At 39.5% G+C, this 22,373-nt stretch overlaps 1 long non-coding RNA gene across 1 annotated transcript in view; it reads right to left on the bottom strand.

Annotated features, from left to right (window-relative positions):
* Positions 1 to 20,656, bottom strand: part of LOC148133353 (uncharacterized) — a 109,518-nt gene extending 88,862 nt beyond the window's left edge. Inside the window, exons 1-2 of the long non-coding RNA XR_015746690.1 lie at positions 20,394 to 20,656; positions 13,171 to 13,269 (exon numbers count right to left, since the gene is read on the bottom strand). This is a non-coding gene — a long non-coding RNA (uncharacterized LOC148133353). The remainder of the gene's footprint in view (positions 1 to 13,170; positions 13,270 to 20,393) is intronic.
* Between the last annotated feature and the right edge of the window lie 1,717 nt (positions 20,657 to 22,373).

Raw genomic sequence — 22,373 nt, 5'->3', positions numbered from 1 at the left:
GTTTCTTCCCCAAACCCTCAAAACTTTAACCTTAGACTGTCTACTATTGACCTCACCCCTTTCCTAAGAGGTCTGTATGGGGCGTGCATAAGCGCACCAACATACCTACTGTCCCTGTCCTATTGTTTCTTTTATTTTTATTTTTATTATATGTATCCTTGTATTCATAACTATGTTTTTACTTATACCTATTATTTTGTAAGCAATTGACAAAGATAAATGAATAAATAAAAATAAAAATAAATAAATTTTAGGAGTTTGCTTGCAAGCAAATTTTATGTGATGGACTGAGCTAGCCAATGGCAGATAGATAGATCTCTGAATGAATCTGTGATTCTGTGAGCAACTCAATCTGCCTGCCTGCTTTGCCTGATTTTGGGTAAAAGTTGCTCTTTTTTTTGTAAAAAAATCAATATTTATATAAATATTTATAATATTTACATACAAGCCATGGCCAGCCAATTACATGACCACCAAGCCACACCCACAAATTAGGCCATGCCCACAGAACCGGTTAGTGGTGCCTGGGATCTAAAATTATGAGTTTGGTGGTCCCTGAGGTCCAAAAGGTTGGCGACCCCTGATCTAAAGTATATAAAATCTGTTAGCTTTGACATCTTTAACTTCAATGCTAATAAAATCAGAGTAGGGATTAACAATGGGGACAACATGTTTAATCTAGAAGAATTTCAGGCCAATTCCTCTTCATAATAGGGAAAATATCCATAATACATTGTTGACTTTATAGTAGTTCTGGTTTGCTCTTTGCAGGTGATAAGCAGTTATGAGAATGAGGAAGCGTTTTGTTACATAAGTAAATAAGGCTCTCTTTGTCCCACTAGAATATTAGTAAATAGCTTGTGCATAGAAGGCAATGGAGAGAAACCCTCCCCCTCAAGATTAGCATCCAAGGAACAACACAAGTTGTTCATTACTTCTGAGGTTCTCATGAGTCCCCTTGTAAATGTTGTGAAGCAAATTTGAAAGCTCTTCACAGAACGTTGCAAGATGATATGAGGCCTGCTCTTCAAAGGAAGGAATAATTAAAACAAAAATAAAGTAACTATGCTTAAAATATCTGTACACTTTCCTATCACAGTCTACAATTTTAAGGCTTTTTTCCTGAATTATTCTGAATTCAAACCAACAGGGGCTAATAATTCTGAATGAACATGACTGGATCCAGTTATAACATGCCTGATTCAGAATGGATATGATTTATAATTTAGTTCTGCAAATAATTATATAAAGCTATTGATTTTGTATGCTCTAATTGCTAATTATAGATAATAATTTCTAGAATGCTACTAATTTGTCCTGAGGTAAAAACAGAAAGAATCCTGGGACTCCTTAAAGAGCAATACATTTTGTGGATTAGAATTTGCTTTGTCTACTACTTCTGCTTCCCAAAACTGATCTAGATTTGAAAAACTACAATATGTTTGTAGCATTATATAATATGTAATTGAATATTAAGAGCAGTTGTATACCAGACGAAAATATATATATGCAAATCATAATTTATATAAAACTGCAGTAATTTGTCATTCTTACCTAGAATAAATCAACTGAAAAATTGAGGCTTGCCTTCAAGTAAACATACATAATATTGCTTTTTTAGTCAGTCCTAAAGTAATAATTTCTGATTAATTTATGTCCTTTTGGTTCATCCCAAACTACCGCTTTTTGTCTGGGAATGAAACTGTAGCTCAGTTCCTACATTGGGCATCAAGTAGTGAAGGATGCATTATGTTTCCTAGCCATAAACTGAGGCTGGCTGTGCACAGTGAAATCAAAACAAAAGCATTTTAAAAGATATCTACACAAGTATTGATGGATTTTGAACATGTTTATTCTAACCCTGTTTTGTATTACACTGCCCCCAAAACAAATGTGAATCATAAAAGGAAATATTTCATATATCAAATTTTGCAATGTGCTTCTATATTTCAGATCATGTTTACATGACTTGAAATTCAGTTAATATTTTGTTCTTTTCCATCTTTCCTCATTAAAAAAAACCCTGCAACATCTAACTTTTAGCCCACTTTTGACACTTTTATTGTTAACTCAATTTTGCCCTACTGGGGATTCTTCTTTTAATATGGCCACCCAATTACTGTTTTGCATTGATAAATTGTACTATATATGTGTTTCTAATCAATTAGTTGTATGTGCCTGCATGTAAATACATGTTTAGAATGAATAATATTGCTTTAAATCATGTTAATGATATAATTATACCTGAATTAATGTGCATTCCTTTTTTCCTCTGATCCAATTGTACTAGATCTGGGATTGTAAAAGTAGCCTGTAATATATTTTGCACAGAGCATGCAGAATTATTACTTAGGAATATATGTATGTATATATGTATGGTATGTATGTATATATGTGTTTGTGTATGTACAAATCTACAGTAAGTCTGAACCTCATTTCACATTGATCATACTATTAAAGATTGTAACAAACCCTGTGAGATTATTATATAAGAGACTCTTATCCTGGTTTATTTCTTTGATGGCCTACTGCAATAAGAAATTCATGTTTATATTTCTAAACATGCATTGTAGACTGGAAGAGTCTACTTTTCCTCAGTCTCCAATTCCAAAGATGAGACTTAGGCATAGTGGCAATTCAGTTTCTTCTTTTCAAGTACAAAATTATCATGATTAAAACTGGGCATCTATCTCTTGGGAGATGTAAACATGACTGCAATCAACAAATGATATGATATTTACCAGGACAAGTCTGGTTCCTGGATTTACATATTCATTGTCTTTTATTCTAAAACAGCACTTATGCACACCAAGTTTATATATGCTTATATATAAACATTTATCAAATATCATTGAAATCTAATAGTCAGAAATCTCTGACTAACACACATCCAGCACACCTGCCAGAATAGGAAAATTTTCTACCTGAAATGTTTGTAACTAATGATGATATTATTCATATATGATGCCCCCTATTTGTAACACACAAACTTCTGCCAATCTTTTATCTTTCACTGTTGATTGCAAAGGAGAATTTATTGAATAAATTTAGACTCTTGCTTAATCTAGTCTACTTTATCAAAGACCCATCATCATATCCGTTGTCTGTCATGAAATGGGATTATAAGAGATTTTTTATGAATTATATACAGTTCAATGGAGTTGAAATAGAAGTAAGACATTGTATTACTTAAATAAATAGTTGCATTGTTTGAGACTAGTTGGAAATGAATGTGTAAATTCTAGTTGTTTTTATAACTAGAAGTATAATGTAAAAGGGTTTGTTTAAGGTAGAGGATACCTGGCTAATTGTACTTTATATTTATATTTGGTAAACAGAAAACACATCTCATGTCAGTTCTTTTTCTTATTTTCAAACTATTTATTTATTTATTTTATTTATTTATTTGATTTGCCAATTGTTTACAAGATAATAAGTATAAGTGTATACATAGTTGTGAATACATGAAATGGGTACATATAAGAAAAATAAAAGAATAAGAGAAACAATAGTCTTTTTGCTTTTGCTTTTTACTTTTTTCTTCTAATTTCATTGGCACAAATGAGAAAATTGCTATTTAGAAAGGAACAAGAAGATAGAAACAGCTCAGTGGTGCATTTCTTTTCCTCCATATAATATTCTCTACTTTTTCTACATACCATTTTAAGTACAGAGGTTCTAGACTAAATACTAGGTAGATGTTTGCTGAGGTCCAAATCAAGATATGTCATCCAGTGTCATAGAAATTCTTTCCACCATTTCTAATCACTAAAGTTGGTTAAGGGATTTTAATATGAGGGGAATCAGGAAAATATTTGTAAAAGTGGAGCAATATTTCAACATTTTCTAATTCACTCATCTGCAATTTAATTTGAAGCACTGTACTTCTGAGTGTATCAAAATAATGTTTCTATACGGTACATAAATCTCCACATGCATATTTTTGCAGGTGTTATTAAGCATGTTTCCAACGATGTTAAGTAGTAATTCAGTCAAGTAACATTGCCACTGATTGCCATTGATTTCAATTTCAATTTCAATTCTCCCACATAAATCCATTTCTAAGCCTAAAGTTCACCAACCTCTTCCAAAATGGAATGTAGAAAAAGTTTTTGTTTGATCATATGAAACACCTTATTTGTATTGAAGTGAGGTGGGGAAGTTCCATATCTTGAGAAATTAAATTTAAATCACTCCCTAAATTGATGGATCACTAATATGACAATTAGTTCATTATAATGTACACTCTTACAATAATGCTGATAGGTTCCAAATTAACTGAAGAGAGAGAGAGATTGTGCTAAGACTAAACAGAGCATGGACAACTTTATTCAATAAATATATAATTCCATTAAGATATGAATATTCTTCTTCCAGGCACTTCAGGACATTTCAGTACTATATTATTGGCCCTCAAGATTTTTCTGTTATATATTATATTATGTATAAATTTATTACATAGACTAGCTACTAATACCGCACATGTATGAATAATATTTGAGATGAGTCATTAGTGTCTATATGTTTCACAGCCTTTGAAAAATACAAAAAAATTGGGAGAAGAAAAAATCTGGCTCTTCTTGGGTGCTAAATATTTTAGGGGTTATCAGCAATTAGTTAGCAGATATTGGTTTCGTGAAATAATATATGGTATTTCATCTGCCCTAAATACTACTCAAAGGCTATAACAACTGTTTTACCTAACAATGATTTGCCCAACACTTTTTTTCCCCTCTGGCATTGGTAAAAATGTAAAAAAATTATTTATTTTAATGTAAAACTGACATCTTCTTTAACCAAAGAGGCAACCATATTTGTATTAACTTTTTAAGTCCCAATCTCTAATAAACAACACTCGGGACAAGATAATTTATCTGCCTTGGCTATTCTCATGAGAAATAAGGGAATTCATGTTGGATTGGACCTAGGGGGCAATTAATCCTGCATTCTGCTCCCTCGTATACCTCAAGCAGAAGTATAAGTGATACCTTGTGCTTTTCTGAAATTGGTACTAAGTGGCTTATACCCTCCTCTTAATCCACTAGAGTCAGACATTTTGATTCTGAATCCTGCTTCATCATTTGAAGAATGGAACACTTAGAAAGCATAGCATAGAAACTGGGTGGCACAGAGTGACTGATAGATAGACTTTTTCTTTTTTAAGGACAGAAGGAACATAAGATAATTTTTGAATCATGGACAAGAAGAGACAAAATAAAATAAAGAGAAAAAGCAAAGAGAGGGGGAAGAAAAAGAAATAAACATACCAAGCCAAAGTTTAAGTCTATTAACTGTTGAGAGAGTTTCCAATATCACTGTCTTTCTTGGATCTGTGTTACACAAATCCATGAAATGATTGCCTGACAGGATATGATACATAAAAAGTAGGATGCAAAACTTTGTATCACCTTTATCCTGTATCATTCAGCTAGTTAGATGATAAATGCTAACATGTAGAAAAACTTTATTTCCTGTAGTTTATTTTGACTCAAAAGTTTGTATTTTGCAAACCATGGATTTTCTTAAGAAGAATATACATTGTCCAATGTGTTTTCCACTACTCCTTATCTTTTCCCCAACCACACTGGTGTTCCCTGGATTAACCCAACACTTGCCCCCCCCCCCCACCAAAGATGAAGGTCAGAACAAATGGTAGGCTTCATCACACTTTCAGATGGGACATGGTTCAGAGAAAGTTATCTAATACATTGCATAAGATGATTTACATGTCTCTAAATCATGTCAATAGAACACGCACTGGACTACTTCTACTACTACTTTAAATACTCTTGTCTGGGCCATCTCTGAACGCCTACTTTGTTATAGTTACTACTCAGATTTTTTAAAATTATATCTATATCCTTCCTTCCTTCCTTCCTTCCTTCCTTCCTTCCTTCCTTCCTTCCTTCCTTCCTTCCTTCCTTCCTTCCTTCCTTCCTTCCTTCCTTCTTCCTTCCTTCCTTCCTTTCTTTCTTTCTTTCTTTCTTTCTTTCTCATGATTCCATTGCATTCAACATAGAATGAGGCTATAGGCAGAGTACAATTGAGCAAAAAATGCTATGTGATCAAATAATATTGTGTGCAAGGAAAGAGGATTGTTGTCCCATTCATTTCCAGCCCTTTGCAAGAACTCCCATCACAACACAACAAAAAATAAAGGAAGTGGTTTACTTAGCAACATTACAGCTGTCTTACCAGCTGAATTCTTTTTGCCTTCTCTCCTCTCTCTGAATGGCTTCCCATAATTCCAGTGGACAACAGTAATACGCTACAGCCACCATTTCAGAGGTGGTATTCAGCAGGTTCTGACCAGTTCTGGAGAACCGGTAGTGGAAATTTTGAGTAGTTCGGAGAACCGGCAAATCCCACCTCTGACTGGAGGTTTTACAGTATCCTTCCCCTGCCATGCCCACCAAGCCACGCCCACAGAACCGGTAGTAAAAAAAATTAAATCCCACCACTGTGCCATTTGTATCATAGATAAAGGCTAACCTCTATCTTTATGTCTTTATGAAACAACAGGGTTTCATAGAAAACACACAGAGATTCAGGAATTTGTGCAGCACATATATGTTTTTCTATATATATATTCTAAGCTGTACTTTGACAAGCATTTGCTAGTCTAATACAACCAACAGTCTTATTATGGTTAGGTCAGAAAAGTTTATGAAGAAAGGACTACTCAACAGACAAAAAGCTAAGGTACTACAAACATCCAGCGCAACTAAGGTCAAGGCACTTTCTTTCTATTTATTTGTAATGCAACAAACACTGAGGGAAATAAATTACATGGGAATAAATTACATGGGAAAGGGACAATAGCAATGTTATAGGACAATGTTGTTACCATTAAGAATATTTTTAGAAAATGGTATGTGTTACTGAGTTTAACTTCTGAGAATGTCAGCCATAAAGCCAAATTAGACTTTTTACAAATTAAAAAGATCCAAAGGTATATTTGAAGTTTTAAACCCTGGGGGAGGGAGGGCATTTGCTTTTCATATCTGTTCATGGCCCTGATATTTTGTGTTACAAACTAAGTTATAGTCTTTTGTTTCTACCATGAAAAAGCATTCCAGGTAAGGAGACGGTTTTCAAAGGCATTGCTATTGTAAACAGAGAAACTCATTGAAGGCTTTATGGAGAGAATGAATACCCTATAACGGTAAGTGGCTGAGCCAGATTGGGAACAGCGAGATATTTTCCTTTGGACATAAACAGTCATTTCATGAATTTGGATCATTGACATGCCCACTATGCCAGGTTGTTATTATGGCAATAAAATGGAGAGAGAATGCTCAGGAATGGAGGAATGGAATGAATGTACCGATCACTTCCTTAGACTGTCAGACCACTAGCCCTTCAAGGTAGTTTTTGCCTATACTGACAAGTAGCATCTCTTCATTCTTTTATTCTCCCATAGCCTTATTAGTCAGTACTGACAGAGGTGCATTCTGCCTCCATTTTCCATACTACTGATCAACAGATGTTCAAGAGAATAACACTGTCTTTTCACCTCTGAACAGACTAACCAGAACCAGTCACTTGATGATATATTTCAAAAGATCCAACTACATTTTTTTTCTACTAAGGGAAACAGTTTCCCTTCTCATTATTCAATTGTACGCCTATTAATGGTCTAATGAACTAGAAAAATAAATAAATAAGGGGAATTAGTTTTTCTCTCCCCCACCCTTTTATCAGCCATATAAATTCCAAAACAGAATGTATACTGTGATGGCTAAATAAGAGTTTCCTCCTTCCCAACTGTTTTAATGTTGCTCCCAGTATTGTATATATTAAATGAATGGACCAATTTCAATTTGCTGACTCTAATTTAATTCTTGACAAAAGCTAATTGTGTGACTGTTCAGAGAGGAAATTTGTGGTGAATTTTACTTGAGGGAGCACCCCTGGAATGATTTTCTCCACCTATGTCACTAGAAAACATCATGTCAGCATCGATTGCCATGCTATGTTGAAGGACATAAAACAAGGAACAGTTAAATTGATTTCTGGAGGGGGAAAAAACCTGCCCTCTTCAGGGAAGAAAAATTCTCTTCCTGATGGATACACTAGCAATAATCTAATGCAAACTTATTCAAAATTAGCAAAATGCCAAGGGAGAGCTCCCTATGAAGGAAAAGGGTATACTGTAAATTTGATGTATGCAATAACACGTGCCAAGAGATTATCTGACATATTGCATTGTCCAATACTGTATGTGTGTGTTTATATACCAGTGATTACATGATCTTGGTAGATGCCCTACACTAAATAAAAATAAATAAAATCCCAAAAGATTGGGGAAATGGATGCTTATTAAACATGTTCTACTGAAACAGTTTACAATTATACCATGGAAGTATAACTAATAAAGAAAAGAGGTTTATTACTTAATTTTTAAAAAATCCTGGAATTTAACAACCTGATTTTTATGAACCGATGAAGATAACACTGATGGCCATTTTAAAGAACTAGTGTAGTTCCAGTTTTAATTTATACAAACCAAGCTGGAACTTCATGAAATTATATGAAAGGACCATTGTTTTGCTATGCTGCAGAAATAGTTTGTTGCATTATAAATTAAGAACAAGGTTCCTGTTCTATGTTTTCTATATTTCTTTATAATTCTATACTTTAAAATATAAAATCTGGCCTCAGAGTTATTTATGTGACTCTGATTTGATAAAATTAAAAACAAATTACTTAAAAGGCCTCAACTACATTTAATTGAGACAATCTCTTATATTTATGTATTGCACACACCTGTTGATATACATATTGTATAGACTAATAAAAAATCAATAATAATACACATACTTCCTAAGTTTATATAACACATAAACCTTTTTTGGATGTATTTCTAATTTTGAAAGAAATCGTATTTGAAATATCAAAGGTATTTTTTTCTTTAAAAAGTCTTAACTTTTCTTAACCAAAATTTTCTTAGTCTATTTTTCAGTCCTCTGCATCCAAATAAAGTACTATCTCTACTAACATATGAAACTTTAAATGTCCTATTTTGCTACCACTAATGGGGCCTAATCTTTGTCTCTAGCAATACTACTAATGCAGCATTTTAAAAATAATGGTTTGCAGAAACAACAAAAACAGAAGTCTCGATTTAACCAAACTAATCATAACCACTTAGATGATACTAGAGACAACTACTAGAGATAGTTAAAGCTTTTTGTTGATGTTTTATCTTACACTTATCTCTTCCCTAGTGAGTCAGCAGAAAAGTGTGTGACATTTTTTACGATGGGAACCTCTAGTTAGGAAATAGGGATGCACAGTTTGCAAACTGGCAACCTAGCCTCCCTAAAGAAGAGATATTAATTGTAAGAAGGAATATAAGATCTCTCTTCATTCCAATGAGTTTACAGTTCTGATAAATAAAAAGGAAATTACCTATATATGGGAATTCAACTGCTTCTGATTTTAATAGTGTAGATTGTGTGAGATGTTAAAAATTGTGAAACATAGAATATACTGTACATTTTTATAGAGTGCTTTGGACACTCATGTACACCAGTTAGTTTTCTTACTGGATAAAGGGGAACAGAAATTAGAAATCCAAATTATAGTTTCATGGGACGTACTCACTGTCATTTAAAAAAGAACTAGATATAAGAAACCTGAACTTTTGAATTATAAATCATTAAGTGGGGATGTAGAGTTGCTGAAAATCTTTAAAAAAAAAACCAAAAACCAACCAACAATGATTTTTGAGCTAATTCCTAGATTTTCAAGAATAATACATTTAATACATTGAAGTTTATCACGAGTCAATTCAGTTTATTTCGATGTAAACCAGAAGCTACTATAACACAATATGGCAAAATCAGCTTCTTGATGTAGCTTTAAAGCAAAGGATGAATTAGGAATGCCCTACAGAAATTATTGAATGAGTGAAATGAGAAATGAACAAGGATGGAATTAGGGGAGTGATAGAAATTAGGATACAAGAATTTGTCAACACTGGTAAGGTTATAAACCTCAACCAAGGTGAAATAAATATGCATCTTTTGGTCAGTAGATTTGCTAAGAAATATATTCATCATAGTTGGATAGATTTATAATCCTGCTTCAATCTGTATCAAATGCAAGGGAAATCTTCTGGCATACTGAATGCTCATTGTCAAACTGTACCTATCTGTTCTTGGAACATTTTTTTCATAGATAGAGAAAGATTGATGATAGGAATTTCTTGAAATAAATAAAGTGGTATTTTGTCAAATATAAAAGTCAAAGTGTTTGAAGGGAAAAACAGCCCAAAATGAGCAAAGTAATGCAATAGAGAGAAGACAGAAATGGCATTTGATTACATATGCCATTAAAGAGATGGTGGTTAGGAAGCAAACTTACAACTGATGGCAAAACAACAACATATCTTTTCAGATATATCTGTTAGTACTTTACTTCATGCTAAAACAAAGAAAGAAATTATATTTCCTAATATTATTTGAAGCTTTATCCTGAAATAGGTTTCACTGTGGGTAATGGGCCTTTTTCCCAAGTAAGAAATGTCACTTTAATTTTACTGAGAGTAAGCCCTTACCTCTGTTATCAAATTCCCTCATAGTACCAATATAAAAATGAATTATCAAAACAAAGGTGATTTATAGCATGCCCAATGCAAGTTTCTAAGGGGCCTGCAAAGTTCTATGTTATTTCTCCTGCAAAAAAAACCTTCACATTGTTCACTAATGTGAAGCTAAGGTAAAAGAATATTCTAAAGATATTTATTCAATGCAATATATTCCATATTTCTCTACCAAAATTAATCTGGATGGCTGGTATTCTGCCCTCCCGTCTTAAATCAAGGTTGCAGTCCTATGAGATGTACTTGAGAATAACTCTCAAATTGACTTATTTCCAAGAAACTGTGAATAGAATTTGTATTGTGTAACATTGTATTTCTATATATAAATATATGAACAATATTTTTATCACAATAGCAGATGATGTTAAATATTGACATGTCTAAGCCTTTCACACTGTAAAAAAAAGAAGCATGGCCCAAGACAATGCAGTAAATAGCAACATACTTGCAATGATATCAGACTATAATAGCATTAAAAAACATTCTGCTATATTATCAGAAATTGTGTATTATAAGATAATACCTTCCTATGCAATCAAGGGCCAAGATGCAATGACAGTAATGGTCTCTAATATAAGAGATCCTGAAAAACATTTACTTTAAGTCTGAGAATCCCAAATGTAGCCATCTTCAATATAATTTAGGATTAAATATTCAATTAAAGGTACTTATAAACCCATAATTAATTGATCATTTCTCATTCTATTTATTTTTAACTGACCAACAAAACAAAGTGATATCTTCCTCTTTTTTTAAAAAAAAAGAAAAGAAAGATTGAATATGAAATCAGGTCAATATTTAATAGATGAATTAAATTTGGTTTGCTATATAAATAACATTCCAAACCTCTCTAGATTTTAAGAGAAACTGTGACATTTCTGAAGATATTGACCCAAGATAACTACAATTTGCTTCTAAGTGAGACTCAGGTAAAAATAAGTCTTCCTAAATGTTCTTTGTCTCAGGTGAAATCTTCTAACCACTGTTAACCATGGTCTTGAAGCTACATAGAGGTCAGCAGAAAACAGCAGAGTCCCTTCCATGGTATAACTATGTTCATGGCTGCAATCTTGTCCAGTTGCAATTGGAGCTGAGCTGGGTTACAGTTCAAAAACACTATATATTCTAATAATATATCTGTAAGCAAGATTGCATCTTGTTGATAAACATTTTTTGTTTTATGGATAAGAAACATGTTTTGGCCTAATTTTCTTTCTCTGTGATAAGTTTGCTCGCAGAATCGGGAAACCTATTTAAATTGCAATCGAACAATCAATTACTTTACTCCTGGATTGGACCTTTTGCTATAAACCAACAACCAGTCTGGTGATAGGAGCTTCTATAAATGGAAATCATGATGTACATTAATAGTTTGGATTTCTCCTTCCCCTCTGCCTATCCATGTATATGTTAATCTTAGTCAGTTCAGTCTCTAGATAACTCTCTTCCCTTAAGGTTGCATCTCAGGTATACTCTTAATCCCTGGGGAGAGGGACCATTCAAATGGTGATGCAGCCAAAAGGATTTCAAAGTAGGAGGTTCCAGAGCTTTCATTTTGGACCACAGTTCAATGGGATTAGCTAATCCACAAACACCTTTATCTGCCCTATAGTTCTTAAACAAAGATAGAAAGTTGGGCTTAACCCTGACACCGAACAAGTTATTTCTGCTGAAAAGCATGCTTTACAAGTGCATGCCAAACCAAGAAATTGAGAAAGCCTTAAAAATGTTTTTTTTTTTCCAGAAGGACAGACTTTCCTAGCTAATTAAACTGCTCATTTTATTTCCATTTGCAGAAGGCCAAATGAAGAGTAACCACCTCTTTCTGCTTGATTTTTATCTAGTAAATCTAGATAATCTAGTTTATCTATCTATCTATTCCATCTGCTGAATAAGTGATATTTGAGGATTAAGGGGAATATATCTTTGGCCTAACATCCCAGCATATTTAAAGAAGGCCTTTTGAAAAAGCTGGGATTGGAAAACCTTCCTTTAGGAAAGAGATGGGCAGGAAAGGCAGACATTTTTGCTGAGAGTTTTAACTTCAAAAGTGAGTTACATTTCTAGGGAATTAAAAAAAAAAAAAGAATGCTGACAATTCTCAGCTGAACTTTAGAGACCAGCTTCAGGTTTGTAAGGAGAATACGATATGGATTCTATTTCCTGCTGATGGGTAATTTTTTTTTTCTATGTTCTGGAAAGAACAAAACTGAAATTATATCAGTATCCTTTTCCTCCACATTTTGATCCTCAAGATGGTTGGGGAAAAAAAAGTCTCATCAGTAAATGTGCTCATTGTGGGTTTTCTCTTCTTTTCCCAAAATCTATGGGAAGCATATACTCCTTTTCTTTAAAGGCTTAAATCCTACGATGATCTACCTTAAGAACAACCAAAAATGGCACACGCTGGGCCTACCTAGTGAATCTTAGGATGATTCCCTGTGCTCTGCTCCAGGAATAATGGGGTTGATTAGAAGAGGAAAGGTGCTATTCAGTGGCCTTTGGTGGTAGCTCAGCTCAGTCTGTTAGGGATTTTGTGGGAACATAGGCATCTTTCTCACCTGCATTGTCCCAACTAAGACAAGTCCTCTTCGGCTTTCTTTCCTTGGAGATAGGATTTCTGTGAAAGGCCTCTCTCTCAGGCCAAACGTAGGGACCACCTGAAAGGAAGCAAAAAGTACTCTACTTTAACGCTTATAGCTTTTGCTGCTGCCATACAGAGTGGATGGGTGGGGGAAAGAAGAAATTTCTGTTGCAGGCATCACAAAAGGGTATAGACAAAAGGTGGGGAGTATTAAGGCAGACATCAGATGAGAAACTTCTTTCATGATACATTGGGCAAGGGAGGAGGGAGTAACAAGAGACGAAGTACATAAAGAGTATTGAAAAATTCAATGTCTATTTTTGTCCACTTCTTCCAAGATATCTTCAGGTTTTCTGAGAATAGTTGACTTCCTTCATTCAGACTCAGCTTAGCCTAACCTTCAGACAGTTTGTCATAGCCTTTGGCTATTGGGTGGCAAGCATTTGAAAAGGGAAAGTAGTACTCTATGGTTTTAGATGGAGAAGGTCCTGAGGTGTGTGTGTGTGTGTGTGGTGGTGGGGGAATCGAAGAGGATTTCCCCCCTAATGTCACTTTTCCCCTTGAAAAACAAACATTCCCCACAAGTAAGCGAGAACAGCACAAAAGTGAGCTTCGCAGAATGATTAACGATTAGCCATTCCCTCACCTCTTTCCTAGAAATGTGGGGGCAGGGGGAGGAATCCAGCAGTCCCTGACATGCATCCCCAGCTTTTCCCTCAGCCTCTGTCTGCAAAACATCAGACTTTTTAATTGGGAGAAAAGCTAAGAGAGGCTGAGGCCTTCTCTGTAATCCAGATGAGTGAGGCTTACATCCCAGTTTATTCATTAAAGGAGAAACCAGGCATAAAATTAGGCAATCTGGTGAAATACCCCCAAAGTGGGGAGATTTTGAAGGGGCAAGGTGGATGTTTTAGTTGCCCGTCACCTCAAGCCTCTTAGGCAGCTGCTGTTTGTTGAGCAGAGATAGTGGAAAGAGCAATCCCCTTCCAGATGCTAAAAGCATACAGATGAAGAGGAAAAACTGGGGGAGTGGGCCTAAATAAAGCAAGAATTCAGAATCTGTTTTTGCCCTTCGGCATTTGGAACTGGGGCATTCAGACACCCCCCCACACACACAACTGCAGTAGTTTCTCCAGACTGGTAGCAACAGTTGGCTGCCAATGTGAAAAGTGAGAAGCCAAGGCAAGAAGCTAACCTTGAATAAGTTGGGCTTTTCTAAAAGCATCTCTACAGACACCTCTCGACTCCCAGGTGGGATTCTTCTCTCGCCCAGGATAGGCCTCACAAATAGAGACCTGATCTCCGCATCCCTCTCTTTCTCCCTTCTTCTTTTAGTACACTTTTCTCTTAAGAACGCTTTGCCCCCTTGCAGAGAGGACCTGCTGCTGATGAGAAGGAAGGCAAGGATGATGGAGCGGAAGGTTAGTGTAGGAAGGCAGTGATGCAAAAGGCAAACCACTGTGGGCAAAGGCAGGCTTGGCTGCAGAATGGAGTGGTCCTCGTGATGTAACCTTTCTCAATCTACTTCGCTCAAGAGTCACGAATCTTGGCTAAGGTTGGGAAGTGAGGATGGGAAAGGAAGCTGAGCTGCTTTTCCCCCCCTTTTTCTTTTTGCTTTTCCCGGGCTTATCCGCTCACCCTTTAGTCGGCCTTTTACTCTTTTCTGAAACCACCTCAGGTTGTCAAATGGCCTTTTATCTCTGGAGAAGGAGCAGCCCTTAAGCCTGGGCTGTGCCCATCGCCCTGATGCCACTGCAGCTTTCTCTCCTGAGCCAGAAGGAAACTCCTGCCTGGAGCGGAGCACTTTCCCCTCTCTATTGGCTGGAAGAAGGGGGATCCTGAGACTTGTCAATAGTTAGAGAAAGAGTCTTTGGAATATCTGGGTTCCCCCTCCTTCCCTCCTACCTTCCCTCCCAGGAAGGCTTTTGCAACCAATAGGCCCCTTCGATTGCGACAACCGGGCATTCCACTGGCACCTTGCCGTTCGCCCCCTTCCCTCTCACTGGTCCGGTCTCCAGGCCGGAGCTCTTCCCCGTTTGTCTTCTGAGGCGGTGGGGGCAACCATTAAGGGGAAACCTCCCGCGCCCTTCTCTCGGGTGGCTACGACAAGGGGAAAAGGAAAGCTATGCAAGCTGCTTCCAACTCCTCGCCGGCGCTAGACAGCGGAGGCTGAGGCGGCTTCTTTCGGTCCCAGCCGCCCCGGTCGAGTTCTTCGCGGGACCCGGCCTTTATTTTTTTTATTTTATTTTATTTTTACCAAGCCCAGGATCGCTTCGAGTTGGAAAAAGGGCGACCCGGGAGATCAGAGGATTACAAGTTGTCTAAAAGGAGGTTGGAAGTGAGGCGGAGGAAGGAAAAGCATCGCCTACTACCTGAGGCGCCCCTCGACAGCGGCTGCTTCTCGTCCTTCCCCCACTCCTATTATTTAGGGGGTGATTCCCCAAATCTGCCACCCACTCTCCTTTGGAGAACTCCCCCATTTTAAACCCAGACGACGCTCCTTGCCTTCTTCTACGGGAGAGGTCAAATGCACATCAATTCCAATCCTGATGGGGTGGAAGGGGCTGAAACACATCCCACCCTTCAAGCGGGGGGCAGGGGGCGTCCTCCAAACTTTGCGAAAGTTTTTATTGCATTTTATTCGGCGATTTAAATAAAAAATAAAAAAATAAAAAGGCACCACCAAATCATCCACGGGAGAGAAAAAAAAAAGCGAGCAGTAGTCGATTCAGAAAGTTAAGCTAGGAAGGGATGGTAGGGACTGGGACAAGCCGTTTAATCCTCACGATACACGCGCGCGCGCACACACACACACATGCACACACACACACAGGACGGAGAGGTCCGTAGGGTTACAAAGGGAAAGCAAAGGGAAAGCCCAGAATCTAGGTAAGTCCAAGTCTCGGCGGTCGCGCAGCTGGTGCTCCTTCGGCGAAAGCGCCCTCCGCGAATGCTTTTTGGGGTAAGGGCTTCCCGGCTAGGTACTTATATACAGCAAGCCCAGACCGCAAAAAGATTCGCGAAGGACAAAGTCTCCTGTGGCTTCTACATTCATCCATCCGGCTGCCACCAAAGAGGGAAAAAAAAAATGTGTGCATAGATCCAAGACGGCGGATTGCTGATTTCTCAAGCATTGGGGAACACCTTCCTCCTCACCGTCCATTCACTCACACACGCTCCATCCCCACCGAGTACCTCGGCGAGCTCAAGCCGAGATACCAACTCAGGAGAGTAAAAGGAGGGGAAGGAAAGAAAGGAGGGGTGGAGTGGCGGCGGTTTTTTTTTTTTTGGTTTTTTTTTTCTTGGTCCAGCCCTTCACACCCATCCCCCCTCCTTCGCTGTCCCCTTGAAGGGGCCGAGAGCACTGGGTTGCAGAAGCAAGGGGCTCTGTTGAGCGAGGCAGTTCCGAAAGCGCTCCCCCCACACCCCTCCATCGCTCTGCTCCCGAGCAGAGGGTCTAGCGCTGTGCACAGACGCTGCGTAAAGAGAAAACTCTCCCCCTGAGCACTAAATAAATAGAGACGAGGCCCGCCGCTCATTGGTGCGAGCTAAAATCGTCACTCGCCAATGAGGTGGCGCCTTACTTTTTTTTTTTTTCCCTTTCTCTCCCTCTTTTTTCCCCAAAGGGGAGGGGAGGGGAGAAGAGAAAGAGAAGAAACATTTCCATGTCTAATTATTCAACAAACCCTAGATAAGACCCTAGTGTTGTTATGTCTGTTAGACTTCTTCCTTCGGCTTGTCCCGGGGTTGAAGATGGGGGTGGGGTGGGGGTTAGGATAGACTAGGGTTCCAGATGAAACAGCCATAGGTGCTAATAACGACCTATGGCTGTGCAAGATTTAAAGATAAGCACAACACAACAAAACGCACCCGGAGGACCAACATGTGAGCCAAATTGGCATGAGGGCGATGAGGATGGTGAGGATGATGAAGGAGAAGAGAACCGTAAGTCAAAAAGTTCAGATCCGCGAAGGTTCACCTGATTCCTTTGCACCGAATCATTCCACCCAAGAAAAGCCCACTGGCGGAGGTCAACCAATGGCCGTAGCTGATCCATAAGACTGGCTCTTGGAGATGAGGTCCCTCAGCATGGGGAGCGTAGCTAGTTCGAAGGGATGTGCGTTTCATTCGCCCATCAGTAGATTCTGTACGTCTGCCCAACCCCCTCGCCCCCCCCAAAGATGGGGCAAAGGAGTGGGCGGAATAAACGCCTTCCAAGCGAAAAGTTGCCGGAGATGGCATCGAACTGATTTCACCCCCCACCCCACCCCACCCCACTGGGCACTGAACCCTCGCAAAGGTGCCAGGTCTACAGCAGTGAATGGCAGCGGATACTTTCCCACGAAGTTCATCGCCAAGTTAAATAGGACAAAATTCTCCTCCGGGAACCCAAGAAACTTGGTAGACCCCTTCCTGACTATCTCCGCCCAGCGACTCTCCCGTCCCCACCTCCAAGATTCTTCCTTCTAGGAGACCCGAAAGCTCCTACCTTCGCTGCCTTTTCCTCGGCAAATCCACCTTGACAAGCAACAGCTCTCCAGCAGCTGCAGCAGGAACGCAGCAGCAGCAGCAGCAAGAGCGCAGCCCCGTCAAGAGGCAAAGTCCTACTGAGCGATACCTGCTTCCTCTTTCCCTTCTAGTAGTGCTCTTATTGCTTGCTGCTGCTGCTGCTGCTGTTGCGGCTTCACCCCTCAGCTTGCTTTGTTTTCGAGACCTTCTGGACTGGGGAAGCGAGGACCGAAGAGAGGACCACAAAGTTGAGGGTCCCTTTCACTTACCTCTTTCGTCAGGCGCTTTAGCGGCCTCTGGTGAGAATTATGATAGGGATAATCCTTGCTTGGAGGTACAGGCATCAATGCCTGTACAATGTCTGTGCGCGCGCGCGCGCGTGTGCGTGTGTTTGTTGTTGTTTTATTTTTATTTTTTAAAAGGAAACTCGTGGCAAGCATCCCTTCCACCAAGTATGTATAAACTACTGTAGTGTGTGGGAGGGTCACGATCTTGCTAAGTGCAGAAGATTTCCTAAAGATTAACCCTTCCCTCGCCGCCTCAGTTCTTTCTGCAACTTGTTGAGACAAGTCTCTCTGAGCACACGCGTATACACGCACACGCGCGCACACACACAGAGAGAATGTGTAAAATCTGATACACACACACACACACACACACAGGCACAAGGATGGGGGAGCAAAAAAGGCAGAGGCTCAGAGAAGTCCAGTCCCCCCCCCCCCGCTTCCCCCGACGCTGTTTTGATTGGATGGTCTTTTCATGTAGAGGGGACGTCTCAAGTCGAAGTCACGATTTCTCCTCAGTTTGGAACCATCTGTGACTGGAGCCATGACGCAGCCAGCACACATTACTCACTTTTACAGTCACGACTTGGAAATCCGTGCAGTTTGCAAGCGAAATTACACCACCGCCATTGAATTATTTAATAAGGTCCAGTTAAGGGTAATCTTATACATTGACCTGGGAGATGCCCGAGTGTGATCTGGCAAAAGTGCAGGCAGGTTGGGGCAAGAGGGTGGGAGGATGGGAATTGGTACGGAACGAAAGGCTTCTTAGTTTGCAGAGACTTTAGATATAGAATAGTAAGCACCTAAAGGGACTACCCTCGGGACCACCCAGCTCTTTTGTGATGGGACCAAACAAGCCCCCGGATATTTTTAGGACAGCGTTGCTGTGCTATTAACACTTGACTCACGTCTGCGTTGTTTCTCTAGCAAAAACTGTCCAAGCTATTTCAGGCAAAGTGAGCCAAGGCTGTTTTAACAAACCCTATTTATCTGTTATCTATTGTATCACCTTACAGTCCTGTCTGCCTCTTTCACTGTCTGCAGAACCATTAGGTGTTGCTGAACTTTGCATGGGGTAGGTGCTCCATTTCTTCATTTTTGGGCTGATTTCAGGCTCCTTCCTAAAGTGTCCACACACACACACACACACCTCCTCCCTCCCTTTCTTGTCAAATATTGAGCTAAATTGGCTAAATGGAACTATAAAGGTGGACCCTGGGGTGAATCTATGTGGAAGATTCTTCTGACAGGCGGGGCTCTTGCTAACCAGAAAGGCTTCTGTGATAGCATGATCACGACCTAAAAATAACAACCTTGGCTTGAAGAAGATGGGGGTGGGAATGACTGGGCTTTGTATCTGCTGAATGTACACATTACGGTAAATTCTCAGCATTGCTTTGCCTCCACTTCCCATTCTTCCACCAACTCATTTGGTGAGGAAGCATCTAAGAGGGGTGAAGGAAGGGCAAGAATAACAAAGGCACACACACAAGGATAGGCAGAAGATGTGGGCATTTCGGAGGGGTGAAACGAGGTGGGAGGAGAAGGAGTGAGTCCAAATGAAACAACCTATAGACTCTTCTTTGAGAAGCACCATCATCAGGTGTCGGCTCTTTTCAAATGCACAGGCGGGAAAAGGATAGGCACGTCAAATAAGAACGGTGCTTTTACGCACCTGATAGAAAACCCGGGATTAGAAAAGGGTAGGTTCTCGGCACGTAAGTCACAATCTGGGAGAGTGCTGGCACTTTCTGCTCCTTGGCCCCACCGCCATTGGATAAGCCGGCCAGCAAAAAGGGTCTGCTAGCGTTTGTGCGGCGAAGAGGTCAATCTCCTGGGGAACGAAAGTTAAAGCAGGCTGCTCGCTCTTTCAGTACTCGGAGTAGTGGACAGCTCCCAGGCAGAGAATTGCTCGGGTGGCTTTCTGAGAATGGGAAGCCGCAAACTAACCCTTTCAACTTACCGCAGTTTACCGCGAACATTCTCTTGTCCGCTTGTCCTTTTTCCTCTATCTTCCTAATTCTCTCCCAGGCTAAGAGAAACCCTACCGTTAGATTGCATCTAGCCATCTTTCTGAAAATGGGGAGGGGAGGGAGGCGAGTAGAGCTCGAAAGAGGGACTCTATAGCGCCGACAGAGAGGGATCGAGCGAGTTGCAGTTTGGTATTGATTCAGAGATTTACCGACAGGGTGATTCCCCTTTCTGCAAGAATTCCCTGTGTCTGGGGCTCCGTGCATGCATGCACCAAATTCGTTAAACAGACAAGTGCGATCTTCCCTCCCTCTTCCTCCACCCTGCTCCGGTATAAAAATAGAGGCACGAAATAAATCCAAGCATGCACACAGTATAGTCAAGATTCACAGACACATTCTCTGCGGCATGCACAAGAAATATTACTACTTACCCAAACGGGAACTCCTTTGATAGGGAGATGGGGAGGGGAAGAGAGTTGAAGGATACAGGGGAGTGGAGGAAAAGTCGTGGTGGTGATTGGGGGGTGGGGGAGTAGGGGGGCCGGGGGGGGGAGAAAACATACAGACAAGAGAGAGGAGGGGGAAAAAATCCAACAATTAATTTCCAGACTGTTGTTAGGCAAAATATACTGCGGTGATGTCCAGGTTTTCTTCCACCCGCGCTGGCGTTTATATACAAGTGCAACTCTCTGTCTATTTCTGGAACGCGATCAAAACCCTGGTGCTATTTTTAGCAAGTGCTGGGGAGAAAAAAAAATCCACACAAAGGCATTTCGCTCGAACGTTATGTCCAAAATATCAAATGTACATTAAGTCTTTCACCTGCTCCCCCCTCCCCAATTCAGTTTCTTTCTCTTTCACCCTTAAGAATTGTTTTAAGTGCAACATTGCAGAGAATTTAGAGGGGCGATATTGATCGCTTTCCATATTATCCTACTGCTCAACCTCCCACCCACCCCTTTTCACGGTTCTATTGAGAGTCATCCTGCCTGTTGCCTTGCGAGTATTGCTGGGTCTCTCTTGCATTGTCTTTATAAAGTAAATTCTAACAGTAATAATAGCACTAACAATAGCAACAATAGCAACACGCACATAACAGCCATGCACTACTTTACCAGCATGCACAGATGTGGCTTTTTAAGCAAGCTTGCTTGCTTGTCTGAGGAAGAAAAAAAAGAGAGACCTCGCACAGAAGGAATTATATTCAGCACAAAGAAAGGTTGTTTTTAACATTCTTCATTCCCCACCCCATTTTTTAAAAATCCTTTGTCTGCGAATAAAGCCTCTATAAATACACACACTCACACACAAACACTTTTAAAAACGTGAATGTGTGTATATACATGATTGCGTTCTAGTAAATCACTAGGAAGAGAGATGAGGGGAAAAATAGAATCATTAAGGCTTTCAGGCTGCAAGAAGGCAGCCTGAGACTCCTTTCCAAGGCTGCGTCAGTTATCAGCTATTGACGTCACGTTCAGATTCTCCTCTTCAGAGGCTCCAGTTCATCATAAAAGAGGTGTATGCTCGGAGCTTTGTGCTTGCAGAGAAGCAATTGAGATTGAGGGGGGGAAAAGAGTTAATTAGCAAGAGCCACGTTTTTAAGGGTTGCATCTACTTCTACATTTGCATCGTTCCTGCAATTAAATCGCTGGTTTTTGTTGTTGTTTTGTTTAAAAAAGGACATCAACATAATGCACAATGGGAGGGACGGCATTGGAAGCAATGGAGAGACAAAGGTGTTGTTGAAAAGCTATGGTGGGAGGGACTGGATTTATTTAAAAACATACTCCTGGTAGAAATGACTTGATGAGGATATAATGATTATTATTCACCCTATACATGCACTCAGCAGGAATTTCATGTGTTCCCAACCTTTTTTTTTAATTCCCATGTGCTGTAAGATGAAGAAAGGGAGGGGGTGTGTAATATAACATTTGAGGTAGTACATACTTATCAAACAAACCAGAGGGTGTGGTGGATGCATTTTAATTTACCTCCCTTATTCTCACCCACACATTGACAAATCTGGAGAAAAAGTGTGTTCAACATGTCTCTTCTTTTACCCACAGAGCCACTTAAACTGCACACACACTTCATATTTTTTATCTCTCTACAGTAGCAAAACCCATATATTGATAAAGCAGAGATTAATTCTGTATATTTGCAGGCAACCAGCCCTGTCTCCTAGAGTGACGCAAAGAACAAATTCTGTGGCTCTGGCTTTCTATATTCTGCGCCCACGCACTCTGCTTGGTCTCCCACGGAATCAGCTACAGAGAGCAATGATCCAGATTAGAGAGGAGGGGGAGGAGATGGAGAGGCACACAGAGAGGGGGGAGAGAGAGGTTGCAATTAAAAATTATAACTAACAGCTGTATCTCTGTACCCACAAGGTGAAATCTGATGTT

This window comes from Notechis scutatus, chromosome 1, assembly GCF_049901735.1.
Source record: "Notechis scutatus isolate UNSWTSFEM ecotype Mainland chromosome 1, rNotScu1.2, whole genome shotgun sequence".
NCBI lineage: Eukaryota > Metazoa > Chordata > Lepidosauria > Squamata > Elapidae > Notechis > Notechis scutatus.
This window is presented reverse-complemented; position numbering and strand designations above follow the sequence as displayed.